General features: G+C 52.2%; 1 long non-coding RNA gene and 1 pseudogene across 1 annotated transcript; one reads left to right on the top strand and one right to left on the bottom strand.

Annotated features, from left to right (window-relative positions):
- Positions 1 to 6,618: 6,618 nt before the first annotated feature.
- Positions 6,619 to 9,258, bottom strand: LOC146893365 (uncharacterized; annotated as a pseudogene).
- A 1,458-nt stretch (positions 9,259 to 10,716) lies between these two features.
- LOC148120739 (uncharacterized) lies at positions 10,717 to 13,123 on the top strand. Its single transcript, XR_015738943.1, has 2 exons — positions 10,717 to 10,879; positions 11,262 to 13,123. It is a non-coding gene; the product is annotated as an uncharacterized LOC148120739 (long non-coding RNA).
- The last annotated feature ends 2,709 nt before the right edge of the window (positions 13,124 to 15,832 follow it).

Raw genomic sequence — 15,832 nt, 5'->3', positions numbered from 1 at the left:
ATGAGTGGGCCATGGAGTCCGGGGACACCAAAACCAGTGCAGGGGACTCAAAGGTGCTGGGCAGACTGGGAGCCCCACACATACAGCCAGCAATGACAACGAGGTTCTGAAAGGGTCTGGAGACGTTTGTGGCTCTTGGTGAACAGTCACCAAAACTGCTCAGAACTTGTAGCTTCTGGGCTCGTTGTCCTGCGTCCAAGAAGAGTGATAGTGTGCAGAGGAGGAGCAAGCATGTCGGAGGGACGGAGGGACGTGGACTTATAAGGAGCGGTAAGGAAGAACTCATCAAAGAGGGAAGGTCCCATGACAGGAGTGGGCAAGATAGAGGTGACCTTACAGAGACTTTTGAGCCTTTCTGCCAGACCAGACCATGCACCCTTTCACCATGTGAACTGTCTTAGCCCAACTGGAGAGGTAGTCATGTGTGTTACTTTTCCAGTAAGGAGAATGGTCACAAGTTAGAGTCATGACCAGCTCATGATCAGGTCTGCTGTTACTTCCTGCTATGAGCCAGCTCCATTTCATACCCAGGTCCCCTCTGGCCACCTCCAGCACCATCCCCTCCCCAGATGTCACAAAGACTGAGATTGGATGCCTTGGAACTGCAGTGTCTGGCTGATGTACCTGTCCTTTGAGGTCCCCTGGGGTGGACCACCAGGATCTGCCTTAAAGAGAACTTGAGGGGCAGCTTTGGAACCTGGGAGCCCAACAGAGACAAAGGGTTGGAAGAGCAGAGGGCACCCTGGGGGACCATGGGGGGCTATTGCCCTTGTGCGTGGCTGGGAGGCAGCTAGCCTCCAGGAATCTCAGATTGGGATAGGGGCAGAGGGGAGCATGGGGAGGTACTTGAGACAGCCCAGTACCCACTCAGGGTGTCTCTGAGAGGCTGGATGTTGTGGCAGGTTTGGGCACTGAATGCGGTAGCCTCGGGCTCCCCTGCAGGGTTTGAGAGAAGCCCACCTCCTGACCCCTGCCAGCTGCCTTTAGAGGCTGTGAGGGTGCCCACCTTCCCGGGTGCCTCAAGTTCCAGGTAACAGCAGACTAAGCTTTTGGTATTCCCTGGCACCTGTTTCTTTCCAGGCCCGCTCCTCCCTTGTGGGTCCTACCCCTCCCTCCAGGCCAGTTCCCTGGCTCCCTGTTCACGTGGCAGCCTGGCCACTGCTCCCTTGCTCACAGGGCAACCTGGCTCCTGTCAGCTGGGGCCTGGGCAGTACTGCGTTTGACATTATTTACTGTGCAACTTCCTTCTTCTTCCAGGAACTTGTCCTCTAACTTCAGGCGGCTTCTGATTAGGCAGCAAGGCTTCTAATCTCTTACATCTCATTTACTGGCTTCTGCGCCTCTCAAACTTCCTGCTACTGAGCCCGGGCTGAGGTGCAGGGTCAGCACCCTGCCTGCTGAGATCCTCGCCCCTCTGGAGCCCCAGGGCAGACAGGAAGACAGAGGGATCAGATTCTGGGGCAGGGTGGCCAGCTGTGGAATGGGCTTGGTACATTAGCCACTGGGCCAGTGCTGTGTGCAGGAGAGGACTCTGGCCCCGGGGCTCAGGATGTAGTTCCTCCCTCTGCCCCTGTGGGGTTAGCAGAGGACCTAAAGACGTGCCTCTCTTGAGATCGTCCCCAGTGTTCCCTGAATTCCCTGCTTCTGCAGCCTGAGGCCAGAGCTCAGTGGGTGAGCATGGGAAGGCTTGGGAGATGGACAAGGACAGATCTGTGTGGATGTGTTGGAGGCTTTGGGTCTGCTGGAGATGGGGACGGGCAGGACCGGTCCGCTTGTCAACCCTGGTTCCCTAGTGTACGCTGGCATCTCGGATCGCAAGGAACGCGGGCAAAATCATCTGTGTAGCCCCCACCTAGGACCTAAGTCTTTGGATAGTCAGGTCCTGCTTTGCTCAGGGGCAGGACAGTGTTCTCAGAGATGTCCCCAACTGAAGACTGTCTGGACGACTTTACTGTGGTGTGAAGCAAAATGTGGTAGGTAGAAACGGTTCTTGCCCTGGTTTTTTCCTAGACTATAAACATGTCACGTGAGGGAAAGACCCCACTGTGTCTGTGGCTCCTACTGGGGTGTTCCAGAGCCTAGAGGTGGTGTTTCCATCTGCTGCTTTATGTTTATGATGGGTCATTGTAGCCGCTGTGCATGAGGGCAAGTATAATCCCTCCCAAATGCTGGACACCTACTGTGTGCCCAACACCTACTGTGTGCCCAACGCCTACTGTGTGCCCGACACCTACTGTGTGCCCGACACCTACTGTGTGCCCGACACCTACTGTGCCCCACCTTGGCTGTACACCAACACCTATTGTGTGTCAGATACCTACTAGGCACTGAATACTGCCTACTGGTTACCCACTGTGGGATCTTAACTGTAGGCTCTCCATCAATCATTTACCCCAGAGCCAGGATTCAAACTCCAGATTCTTCATGTAGTCTTTACACCATATTCTCAACTGATGAGTCACCATTCCAGCCCAACCATAGTCTCCTATGCTAATCATGATGAATTTTTATTCCTATTATTTTATTTTGTTAGTGGGAGAGCAGAGGCAGGGTTTTATATACCCCAGTTCATACGCGAACTCGCTATGTAACTAAAAAGTCCCTACCTAGCTTCACCTCTGTAGGCTGGAGGCACACTACCATACTTGGCTGCAGAAGCGGGTGAAGTCCTGAGTGAATGTATATTGTTGGACATGGGTTACATGTCAAGGACCAATGCTTCGGTCCCATGGGAATGGCAACAGCATGAGGCTCAGAGGGACGATAAAGCCTGCCTTGGGCTCCAGAGTGAATGTTGGCAGTGTGTGAAGAAAATACCTACCATACTTTCTCTGCAACCTCCATGTTTACCACCTGAAGATTGCTCCTATGGAAATTAGCGGACCCGCCTCCTCATTCAGCTGTATTCAATAATCCTGCCTCCTTGTTCAGCTGTATGCAATAATCCCATCTCCTCGTTCATCTGTGTGTAATAAACCCGCCTCCTTGTTCAGCTGTTTGTAATAACCCCGCCTCCTTGTTCATCTGTGTGTAATAACCCCGCCTCCTTGTTCAGCTGTTTGTAATAACCCCGCCTCCTCGTTCATGTGTAGACAGTAATCGACCTCCCTGTTCAGTTGTCTACAACAGAAAAGCCAAGCTTCTGGGGTGCTGTGGCTTCCTCCACCAGAGCCCAGTCCCCTGGATCTTGGGTTTTCTGTGTCTGTGTGTCATTGTCTCTTCATTCCCTGGTCACCCTACTTAATTCAGTCTCTCAAACTGCACGTGGCCAAGGCACTTGCCTTTGGTTTTGCTTGTTTCTTTGAGACAGAATCTTGCCCAGTGACACGCTTGGCCTGGTGCATACTGTGGAGACCAGGTTGACCGAAAACTCACAGCGGTCCTGCCTCAGGCTTTCAAGTGCTAGGATCATAGGCATGAGCCACCATACCCGGCTTTTGGGCGAATATTTTATATACAGTAATGTACACATGCCCACAGAGACTCACGATATGCAAACTGTCATGTACGTGTTGGTTTTTATGGGCGGGCAGGTGCACAGTACTAGCACTGTGAGGTTTGAAGGTCATGTTTCCCAGGTCTGATCCTTCTCATCCTAGCACATGCTTGTTGAGCCCAGACCGGAGGACAGTCCCTCCTTTTGGGTGTCTGGAGGGCTGTAGGCAATGCAGGGTCCCAAGCTGGCTTGAGGAAGATAAGAGGGGAGCAGGTGGCCTGGGGGTGATGTGGGAACAGTAGGTTCAGGCCTCTCCCCAGTGGGGAATGGCCCTGCTGGGAGCAGAGGTCAGCCTGAGTGTCGCAGACCCTGAGGTGTGGGACCCTATGACCATACCCTAAGACATTTTCACTCAGCACAGGACAGCAGGCAGAATTGACACCTGGTACAGAACAGCAGGCAGAAGTGACACTTGCTTTGGCTCCATTCACCCAGCTGTGGTGTGAATGGAGGTGAACGGCCTTTTGGGGGAGGAAGATGCTGGGAGAAAACTCCAAGGTTCTCAGCCCACCTACCTACCAGTTTGCCTTTGTGGGTCTCCCGTTGGAGAAGTCACGTGAGGGCTGGGAGCTCTGCATTGCAGGACGGGAACTCCACTGGTGAGGAAACGCTCAGGAGGTAAACAGCCTGTAAATGCTGCAGGCCTGGAGTCTGTGTGCCCAATGTGTGTGTGTGTGTGTGTGTGTGTGTGTGTGTGTACGCGCACGTGGGGCCAGCTGTGTGTGGAACCAGCTGCTGTGTGGGTGGGAGGCACCATTCAGCTCTCATTCCCCTCTCTCCCTGGATGACTCACCACCATTTTTAAGCCTGCCTCTTCCTCCAGGGAGTCTCCCATGGTAGCCCCACCTCCACCAAGATCCACAGCCCCATTTTCCCTGTCTCTCCTGTACCCGATATCTCCAGACAGCCTCTATCCTTGTCGCTATCTGTCCTATGTCCCTCACTAGGCTGTAGAATGTGTCATTGGTTCTCTCATTTCAGTATCCCCGTCATGAGGTTGGGCATCATCAGTAGATGCTCAGGAAGGTTGAGAAGGTTCAAGTCTGACCATCCTCCGGAATCTAGAGGCCGTGTGTTCAATTTACTCATGTCCTGTGTAAGTGTTGACTGAGAACCAAGAACTTTCTGGAGCCTTCCAGGCACTGGGCTCCTGAGTAGGGGCTGGGCTTCAGGATGCCCAGTGTATGCTAGTATCCTGACCCATCCCTGGGGCACCAATCCCCACTGCCACCCTTTCTCTGCTTACCCTGGGGTGGTCCCTGGGCTGTGGGTACAGACACAGAGGGCTCCTCCCTGAGGAGTCCATAGGGGATGGGTTTGAACAGCCTGTCTAGGGCTCCACGTGGGCAGCTATTCCCGGAATGGGGGTTTAATTTCTTTGGTTGGCGAATATGCGTGTGGTCTTGATTATGTACACATAGCACTTCGCTCCCCCAAATGTCTGATCAGGATTCCGTAGATAGTCAAGCGTGCACGGCTGGCGACAGGGTGGAGGCAGGCAGATACAGGCAGCACCCAAATCAGCCTGGCCCAGGGGTGCAAGGAGGAGGGAACCCCAGCAGTGGCAGCCTTGACCCTTCCGTGCACTGGTGTTGGGAAGACGCACATGTGTGGGTTGTGCCCGTGGGAGACTATGGCTGGCAGGTTTGCCCACGTTTTGCTTTGGTTGCAGGGTGGGTACCACCGAGGACCAGTTCTCCTGATGCAGAGCAGCACAGGCAGCCAGCTGCTCACAGGACCTGACAAGGGCCCTAAACTGCCTGTGGCCGCGCTCGTCAAGAATCCTGGTCCTTGAGAGGTGGAGACAAGAGGGTTGGGAGTTTAAGGTCAGCCTGAGCTATATAAAGAGTTCTAGGATAGATTGGGCAACATTAAACTCTTTCTCCAAAAACCAAACCAGGGGCTGAAGGAATGCCTCAACAGTTAAGAACAGTGGGTGCTCTGCAGAGGACCAAAGTTCAATTCCCAGACCTGTGTGACATCTAACAAGCATCTGTAACTCTAGTTTGAGGAAATCCAAACGCCCTCTTAGAGCACCAGAGATACATGTAGTGAATGTACATACATGCAACCATATGCAATAAAAATTTTTAAAGTATTTTTAATACTTGCTGTTCTTGCTGAGGACACGGGCTCTGTTCCCAGCATGCACATGGTGCCTCAACCATCTACTGCCTGTACCTCCAGTTCCTGTGGATCTGAACCCCCTTGTGACTATCAGGCATACAAGTAGTCCTCAAATATACGTGCAGGCAATCACTTATACACATAGAATAAATGAATCTTTAAAAAAGGCCAACATGAGCCGGGCAGTGGTGGCACACGCCTTTAATCCCAGCCCTCGGGAGGCAGAGGCAGGTGGATCTCTGTGAGTTCGAGGCCAGCCTGGTCTACAAGAGCTAGTTCCAGGACAGGCTCCAAAGCCACAAAGAAACCCTGTCTGGGGAAAAGAAAAAGGAAAAAAAAAAGCCAAGCCAACACGAGCTGAGCATGGTTGTGCACATCCTATAGTCCCAGCATTCGAGAGGCAGAGCTCTGTGAGTGTGAGTTCGAGGCAAACCTGGTCAATATAGGGAATGCCAGACTAGCCAGGGTTATAGAGTGTGTCTCAAACAAGATTTTGTCCAAACCAACCAACCACAGTAAAGGCGGGACGGGGGAACCCAGACCTTGGCATCCAACAGCTATATAACTTGTTCCTCCTCAAGCTCTCCAGTGCCTGGAAACCGGAGTGGCCTTACTGTGTTTATTTTGTGGATGAGACCGGGGCTGGAGCCCCGGTTATTCCATTCCGAGCAGCAGCCCCAGGGACTGGGACTAATGGAGCGGCCCAGTGGGTGTGGTTCATTCCCTCCCTGCCAGGTCCCAGTTCTGGCAATCCCATTGGAGATTCCTGAAGTGTCTTTGCCCTGCACCTGCCCCTGCGTTTGTAGGGTTGTTGTGGTCTCGGAAGCCAACTTTCCCACGCTGGGTCAGCTGGGTCAGCCTTGATGTACTCCGTGTGCGTGCGCCCTTACCCAGGGCATCAGGCAGGGTTTTCCGCCCCTGGAAAAGAAGCTGGACAGCATCTGTGCCAACAGCTACTCGCAAACTCAGGAAAGCGAGGGCAAGCAGGGCAGGGCGCGACTAGGAGCTGTCCCTGGGAGCAACTATCCCTTGCTCACACCCGTCGTGGAGCTTTCGGAGGCCGTGTTTGTGTCGGGTGGAAAGGACTGGCAATTGGTGATTTAGCCCGAGTTTTCACCACTGGGATCCGAGTGGGACTCCTGCCACGTTCCCCCTGGCCTCCGGGACTGGTGTGTGGGGCCGGGTCGGGAGTCTACCCCTGAAATTGAGCATTTCCACCCCATCTCCCGCAGCCTGTGAGTAGTGCTCTCTAGAGGAGAACTCTTCCAGGCCGGAGATTCCCTGCGGCTCCCGGCGGGGGGCTTGCCAGCCTGGTAATTGGTGCATCGATTCGCAGCTGGGGTGTAAGGCTCTCGGATGGGGGCGGGAGGCCGAGTCTTGGGTAGGCCCTGGGGAGACATTGCCGGAGGGAGGCGGGGAAACCGGTGATGCCAGGTTAGGGAGGGCCTCCTTGCCTCGCTGAGCCACGGAGAAGGGGAACGGGTAGGATCCCCGGGGTGGCCAGGGCCGCCCGGGCCTCCCTTGGGCCCCTAGAAGAATTGGTTCCCACCAGCCAACCTGTTCCCACAGCCAGAAGTTGCCATGGTGACCCCCTCCCACCTTCAACTACAGCTTTTCCAGTAAAACCACTGCCGAGATCCATACTTCCCGACAGGCACGCCTGCGGCCCCCACCCCCCTCGTGGCAGCCGGGAGCAGCTGGGAGTTAACCCTGAATATGCCGGGACTGCATATTCAAACAATTTGGGGGGCGGGGAGCGGGAGCCAGTCGTGAGGGGCCATGGGTAGAAGCAGAGGTGGGCAGGGGCACGATCTTGGCCAGCGACTTGAGCAAGTCCGCAGCTTGGAGCAGGGAAACCAAACTGGGCTTGGCTAAGCCAAGCCCCCTGGGCCTCAGGGAGGCCTTGCTGGGGCCCACTGGCAGCCATACTCCAGCCTCGGTGTGTGTTTGGGGGGGGGGGCACTCAACTCAGTGGGTTCTGTCTAGCTTGATCTGAGCCGCAGTCCCTCTCTGGTTTCCTCTTCTGTCCCGCAGGCACAAATTCTTTTCCTGGAGGCGGAAGGGTCCCAACAGCCTGGAGTTTAGCTTTGTAAGTCGCTCTCCTGTGGGCTGTGGAACCCCAGAGGTCTCAGCTGCCCTTGTCTCAGTGTCCTGCCTTGAGAAGTCTGGAGAATGACACCCCACCCCCATCCCCCGCTTACACTGCTTAGGGGTCTGTGGAAGAAGATGGCTTCTTCCGAAAGGCACCGCCCTCCTGGGCCCCAGGGAGCCATGGTCAGGCCTTTATCAGGGAAGGGGTCCTTGGGGACCATGAGGCTGCAGGCCCAGAGGGCTCCATCTGTGGCTCTGACCGGCCTCACTCCCACTATGAGCTGCGAGCTGCAGCAAGCTCTAATTGTTCTCTGAAGCCGGATGAGTAATTGAGAGGTCTTTGAAGGGAATTAATTAGGCCGCTTATTGACTGTAAATGCTTGCCGTGGATGATAAAGGGGGACTGGCCGCCTGTGTGGGCCCGGCTGGGGCACAATCAGACCTTTCATTCGGCTCCCTCTGGGGGTCAGCTGCTCAGCTTGGCAGGGCCCTGACCCTCTTGTCTGTCCTGCCCCCTCCTTGAAGAGGGGATCAGGCAGGCCAGCCCTGCTTCATCTTTGAACCTCTACACCCCCACTTCTGGTATTGGAGGCGGCACTATCTGTGCCATAAATCTTCCCAAAGGTGAGCTGGGTTCCCCGCAGGAGGAATGGGTGTCTTTCCTGTCCATGTTGGGAGCACTTCCCTAAAATGTTAGGTTCAAGTCCAGAAGCAGGCTGGGGGCGTGTTCTTACCCTCAGTTCTTGGAGAGAGGTACCTAAACTGGAGACCTGCTGAGCTGGCACTGGGCCCCATCTGTCCAGCCCACCCCCCTGTCCCAGCCCTTTTCTGGGAAGAATGGAGAAACTGGAAATCTAGCAAGCATTCCTGCCCCCCTAGCTAGGGTCAGAGTGTAAACAGCTTTGCAGTTGGACACAGTAGGGGTGAGTGAGGAGGGCAGGATAGTGCTGGGGTGGTGCCCGAGTGGCTTGCTAGAAGGTGGAATTGTAGCCTGGACCGAGAAGGAGCCCTGGTAGCCCCCAGTTCATATGGCCTCTGTTCCCTTCTGGTCGGTTCTAAGCCAGGTCCATGCTGACTGACTTGCTGATCTTATTGTCCAGTGACTCTAGGCAGATTTTTTTTTCCCACAGAACCAGTACTGTGGGAATCTTCTGGTTTGCAGAGTTGGAAGCCTGTGGCTTAGTTAAGAATTGGGTGAATGAGTGAATGGATGTGTTAGCCCCTTTTTCATGGGGCCAGAGGACCCACACCCTGAGGGGGTCTACCAGGACCAGGGGGCCAGTGTTGATGTCTTGAGGTGAAAAGTACAGACTCAGCCAATCGGGGGACAGCACCAGGTGGGGTCCCTTGAGGGTCACTCCCAGTGAGACCTTGCAGATCAGTGAGAGCCTGCAAGGGTGGGCACAGGAGCTGGTGCAGAAGGAGGTCGAGTGTGGCCGTGCTCCAGACGGACCGGCTGGGACAGCTCTGGGACAGCTGGACGGGAAAAGGCTGTGGAACCAGGAGACTGGATTCGAAGTTGGGGCACCAGGAGGAGATGGCATCAGGTGTCACCTCAGAAGCACAGGGATTTGGCTGTTGCCTTCAGGCAGCTAGGGTTCTAAGGAGCCTGGCAGGAGGGAAGATCATCTCTTTGTTTGTTTGTTTTTTAAATGTTTATTTATTTATTTATTATGTATACAATATTCTGTCTGTGTGTATGCCTGCAGGCAAGAAGAGGGCACCAGACCCCATTACAGATGGTTGTGAGCCACCATGTGGTTGCTGGGAATTGAACTCAGGACCTTTGGAAGAGCAGGCAGTGCTCTTAACTGCTGAGCCATCTCTCCAGCCCTGTTTGTTTGTTTGTTTTTGTTGTTGTTGTTTTGTTTTTCAAGACAGAATTTCTCTGTGTAGCCTTGGCTGTCTAGGAACTCTCTCTGCAGACCAGGCTGGCCTCAGAGAGATCAGCCTGCCTCTGCCTCCTGAGTACTGGGATGAAAGGCGTGCACCACCACCGCCCAGCCTAGGAGGGGAGATATCCTAACAAGACACTTGTGCAACTCCCTTTTGGCTACTATTAAGAAGATGAACCCCAAGACACTGGAATCTCCCCAGGAGTTTTACCCTGGGAGAAGGGAGAGGCTAAAGTCTGGTGACAGCCAGAGGGAAGCTTGTCTCCCAGGAAGAGATTTGACACCATCCTGGTAACTTGTTAGCCGTCCACAGGAGAGAGGAGCTGGCCTGATGATGGGCCAGGCTCCACCTTGACCAGGACCACTTAGTTCTCCATGTCTCTTGCCTTCTGTTTAAACATGAAACTCACGCCAGGACCTCAGGTGGACTTGGAGGTCACTGGACCTCTTTGTGTCTCTTCCCAATGTACCCACACTAAATACATCTCTTTTCTCTGCTTCTCGCCATGGCTTGTCTCTTTAATCAGCCTGCTGGAGGCTGAAGGCTGAGCCTCCCTTGTTAGTGCTGCCAGGGTCCAGCCAGGCTCTGAGCCTAACAACTTGGGCAACAGGATGCTCTTGGCTCCTGCTTCCGCATGCCCTCCTCACCCTGTGTGAGCTGTCCTCTGCTTTCTCTAGGGGTCAGTCAGTCAGGAGCACTTGCAAAAGAGGCGGGGGAGGGGAGGGGAGCCGTGGTTGCATCCTCTGGCTATATGGGTCTGTGTCCCTTCCCTCCTCCCTCGCAGCAGGCAGCTCCTACGGGCCAGCCCTCTCTATTCCTCTTTCCCAGCCATAGATACTCCACACACACCCCTCCTTCAACTGTCCCCAAGGTCCTGTGTGACGAGTTATTGCATATGGTTTACACTTCACAACTGACTTAGCTGAGCCACTAAGTCAGTAAACAGCCAACAGAAAGACTTGAACATGTGCCTGCCAGACCACTCTACACCGGAGTAGGCAGATGCCAGCTGTTAGTCTCTTTTTCCCTCACCTCTAGCATGGCTCTCCCCACCTCCACCCTGTGTGGTAACTGGGATTGTCTCCAACTTCAGAAGCCATAGATGACTCTGAGAAAGGGAAGCCCATCTTCCCCAAGGTGGCTGAAGCTGACAACCTGGGACCTGAGGACAGCCGGCAGTCACACCGAAAGCACAGGACGAGTCGAGGGGAAACAGTGGCAGGCAGGAGCTCAGGCCTGTGTGCAGCCCATGCTTCATTCCTGACAGAGGTGTGCTTCTGTTCCTTCTGGGTTTGGGAGTCTCTGGTCAGTGGTGATTCAAGAAAGGAACGAGACTGGGCTCAGTCCCCTCTATTCTGCTAGCCTATGGCCGTGTGGCAAAAGTGACCAATCAAAGGCTTCCTCATGAATCCCTCCTCTGAGGATGAGAAGATTAAGTCAAGCAGAGTCTAGGAGCTGGGGTGCAGCTCAGTGGTAAAACCCATCCTTCACAGCTCCGAGCTCTGGATTCAGTCCCCAGCACCCAGAGGAGGGCAAAATAAAAATGCAGGATCATTCCTGGGGGCGGTGGGTCAGACAATAAGGATCCATCCAATAAGGCAGAATATGATGTCATTTGTGCTAATCAATACATCATTAATCCTATTTACAGACACTCCATGTACCTGAGGATGGATTTGAATTTCTGATCTTTCTTCCTTAATCTTCCAAGTTCTGGGACCACAGACACGTTCAAAGCCAAGAATACAGATGCGGGGTTGTAGATGTGGAGAATCTCTTGCCTAGCACACAGAAAGCTCTGGGCTTCGTCTCCTCCACCACGAGGTCGTACATGCCTGTCATCTCAGCATTCAGAGAGTGGGGAGACAAGGATTAGAAGTTCAGGGTAGCTGGGCTGTGGTGGTGCACACCTTTAATCCCAGCACTCGGGAGGACAGAGACAGGAGGATCTCTGTGAGTTTGAGGCCAACCTGGTCTACAGAGAGAGTTCCATGACAGTCAGGGCTACACAGAGAAACACTGTCTCAAAAAAACCAAAAAACAGGAAGGAAAAAAAAAAGGGTTCAGGGTTATACTTGGCTATATAGCAAATTTTAGGACAGCCTGGGCTACACAAGACTCTATGCCTAAAAGAAGGTGGGCTAACGGTCTGGGGACTGGGACGTGATGACCATAAGCTTGAGGGCTTGAGTTTGGATTTCCAGGTGCAGGGGCAAGCTTCTCTAACCCTAGTGTTGAAAGGTGGAGCTCACTGAGTAGATAGTCTACCAAGAGGGAGTTCCCATCTCAAGGGCGTTAAAGACAGATACCTGATGTCAGCCTCTGGCTTCCACACATGCACACATGTGTGCACACTCAAATACACACACAAGCATATGCACATGTATATCATACACACTGTTAAAGAACATTTCTTTTTTAATTTATTATTTTTTCGAGACAGAGTTTCTTTGTGTAGCAGCTCTGACTGTCCTGGAACTCACTCTGTAGAACAGGCTGACCTTGAATTTACAGAGATCCACCTGCTTCTTCCTCCTGAGTGGTGGGATTAAAGGCATGCACCACCACAGCCCAGCTAAAGAACAGTTCAAAGTAAGGTTGCATAACTCCGCTAGGCAGGGAAAGAAGCCAACTCTCTTTTTATTCTAACCTTTATTACTAATGTGTGTGTGTTTGATGTGTGTGCACATACACGTGTAACAAGTGTACAAGTGGTGGTCAGGGGACGGCTTCGTAGAGTTGGCTCTCTCCTTCCACCTTTATGTGGGTTGGGTTCCACATAAGAGATCAACTTAGGGCATCAAGCTTGTACAACAAAAATCTTTGCCCACCAAGCCATCTTGTCAGTCGTATATTATTTTTTTGTTGTTGTTGTTTTTTTTTTTTTTGAGACAGGGTCTATATATGTAGCCCTAACTGTCCTGTAACTCACTGTGTAGACCAGCTGGCTTCAGTCTCAGAGAGATCCACCTGCCTCTGCCTCCTGAGTGCTGGGATTAAAGGGGTGTGCTACCATGCCCGACTTCAGCCCTATTTTTAATTTTTATTATGAAAATGATTGTGTTAGTCTCTTTCTTATTGCTTGCTAAAACACCAGAACCAAGGTAGCTCATAGCAGGGAGGGTTTATTTTGGCTTATGGTTCAAGAGGGGTAGGAATCACAGCCACCATGTCAGGTATGGCTGCTGGAGCTGCTCAGAGATCACATCTTGGAACACAAACAGGAAGCTGAGAGTGAACTGGGATCCGCGTGAGTCTTCAAACTCTCAAAGTCCACCTCCAGTGACAAGCTTCATCCGGCAAGCCCACCCCTGCTAAGTCCAAACAGCACCAGCAGTTGGGACCTGAGCATCCAAGGGGCCGAGACTGTAGGAGACATCTCACTTAAAATACTACAGATGCTTGAATTGTCGGCGAGCTCAAGGATTCCCATTCGGGTTCCACAGTTATTAATGTTTCCCCATATTTGTCTAATCAACCTCTTATTTCCTGGTAAAGTAATTTTTAAGCTTTTTCCAATTGTGGTAAAACATGCCGTCTTAACCATTTTTAAGTGTCCAATTCGGGGGCATTAAGTAATTCGAATTGTGTAACCGCCATCATCCATCTCCTGAACCTTTCATCTTTTCCGGTCAAAGCTCTGTCTCCACAAAACATAACTCCTCATTTTGGGCTCCCCCAGCTCCCAGGAGCCACCCTCACCATCTGCCCTGTCAATTTGTCTACTCACAGGACATACAAGAGGAGTCACATGGGCTGGGGATGTGGTTCAGTGGGTAGAGCGCTTGTCTAGCATGCACAGAGTGCTGAGTTCTATCCCCAGCACCACATACAGCCAACTGCAATGTACACACCAATAATCCCAGCACTCAGGGATGCCGGGTAAGAGGTTCAGAAGTTCAAGACCAGCCTCAGCTACATAACATTTGGAAGCCAACCTGGGCTACTGGAGAGCCTGTCTCAAAAAGAAAAAAGGACCCACAGAGCATTTGTCCTGTTGAACTGGCTTAAAATTTAAAAAAAAAATTATTTATATGTACGAGTGTTCTCCTTGCATGTATGTATGTGCACCATGTGTATGCTGGGCGCATGATTAGTCCAGAAGAGGAAGTCAGAGTTACAGATGGTTGTGAGCCACCACGTGGGTGCTGGGAACTGAACCCAGGTCCCCTCTAACAGCTGAAAGTGTTCTTACATACTGAGCCCCCTCTTTAGGTTCCCACTTGGCATATTTTGAACAACACAGTATCTTCTCAGATTCCCTGGACTTAGTGGCATGTGTTGTCCCTTTAAGGCAGAAGAACATATCCTCATTGTAGGGCTATGTAATTGGAGACTGTGTTTTTGTTTCCTGGCCACCCAGACCCAAATAATCACACAGAAAGTATATTAATTACAACACAGTTTGGCCAACGGCTCAGGCATATTCCTAGCTATCTCTTACATCTTAAATTAATCCATTTTTTCGAGACAGGGTTTCTCTTTAGCTTTGGAGCCTGTCCTGGAACTAGCTCTTGTAGCCCAGGCTGGCCTCGAACTCACAAAGATCCACCTGCCTCTGCCTCCCGAGTGCTGGGATTAAAGGCGTGTGCCACCACCGCCCAGCAAATCAACCCATTTCTATTATTTTAGATTTTACCACGAGGATCATGGTTTATTACCTCAGACTGCATGGCGTCTGCTTGACCCCGCCATCTTTCTCCCTGCATTCAGTTTAGTTTTCCTGCCTAGATATATTCTGCCCTGTCGTAGGCCAAAGAAGCTTTTTTATTAACCAATAAAACATATCCACAGCATGCAGAGGGGAATCTCACATCAGGGTTACCATATTGTCTGTGTGCATTCATCATGGGTTGGTGCTTAGCATCCAGCTCCGGACACAGCTGATGTGGGATTGCCAGGTCATCGACTGAGCCTGCATTAAATTTTCTGAAGAACGGCCAAACTGTTTCCAGAACAGACACACCTTCCATTGCCCCAACAATAGCAGGCACACAAGGTCCCCGGGCTGGCCACATCCTTGCCAACACTTGTCTTCTGTGACTTTGGAGGTTTTCATTGTTTTTGCTTTGGTCTCAGGTTGGCCTCTAACTATGTTGCCAAGAATGACCTTAAATTCCTGATCCTCCTGCCTCCACCACTCAAGTGCTGGGATTATAGGTATGTGCCACCACGCCTGATTTATGTAGCGCTGAGGATCAAACCCAGGGCTTCACGCATCCTAGGCAAGCACTTGCCAGCTGAGTCACAGCCCAGTTCTTGTGCTTTTTTGTCTGCTTGATTTTAGTTACATTTATTTATTTATTTATTTATTTATTAAATGTTTGTGTATATCTGTGGGGGCACATGTGTGCCACGCTGTGTGTGTGTGAGAGACAGAGGACAGTTTGTACGACTCAGCTCTCTCTAGCCACCATGTGGGTCCTAGAGATGTAATTTGGCTGGTCAGGCTTGGCCATAGTGCCTTTACCTACTCAGCCATCTGTCCAGCCCACCACCCCCAGCCGCTGTCACCACAACACCAGAGTTATAGGGTTGAACGGCGACCCCCCCCCCCCCCCGCAAAAGACCTTTCTTGAATCTTCAACATCTCCTGAGTTAAAGCTGGGACTCTGTAGGGCACTTGGGAATGAACAGAGCCATCCAGAGCTGGGGTGACCTTGGAGGACTTAGGTCATTGGTAGTGTGTCTTTGAGGGGAATGTGTGGCCCTGCCCCCTTCTCTTTCTCTCTTTTGTTCTTGGGAAGAGCTGTGCTTTTCTCATCATTTGAGGGAGCACATGAGGACTAACCTAGATGGCGCACAGGGGCCTCCCACCCACGCTCTGTCCCTCCTTATCTCTGTTGCTCCCCTCCTTTTCTTCTCTCTCTTTCTCTCCTCCCCCTCTATCCCTTCCCATCTCCGCTTCTCTCTTCCTTTCTGTCTTCTTCAATTGTTATTTATAGAGATGTGACTGTCCTAACTAGACTTGTCACCCATCTCCTCCTGACCCTCTCATTGTCCTGTCTACAGCTAAGAACTCAGTCACAGCCGTGGACTCAAACACACAACTTTCCTGGGTGCTGACCCCCAGGGTCTCACCTCACCTCAGGGTTCCTGGGGGTCGTGGTCAGAGAGCAGGAGCTGACTCCCCGGGTGACCATGCTGCTCTCCTGTCCTGCCTGACATAACATCCTCTAATGGCTTATACAGCCTTGAACCTTGTGGGAACCCACGGTCGCA

This window comes from Myodes glareolus, chromosome 9, assembly GCF_982192425.1.
Source record: "Myodes glareolus chromosome 9, mMyoGla1.1, whole genome shotgun sequence".
NCBI lineage: Eukaryota > Metazoa > Chordata > Mammalia > Rodentia > Cricetidae > Myodes > Myodes glareolus.
Note: the sequence above shows the minus strand (reverse complement) of the source record. Positions and strands in the feature narration are given on the sequence as shown.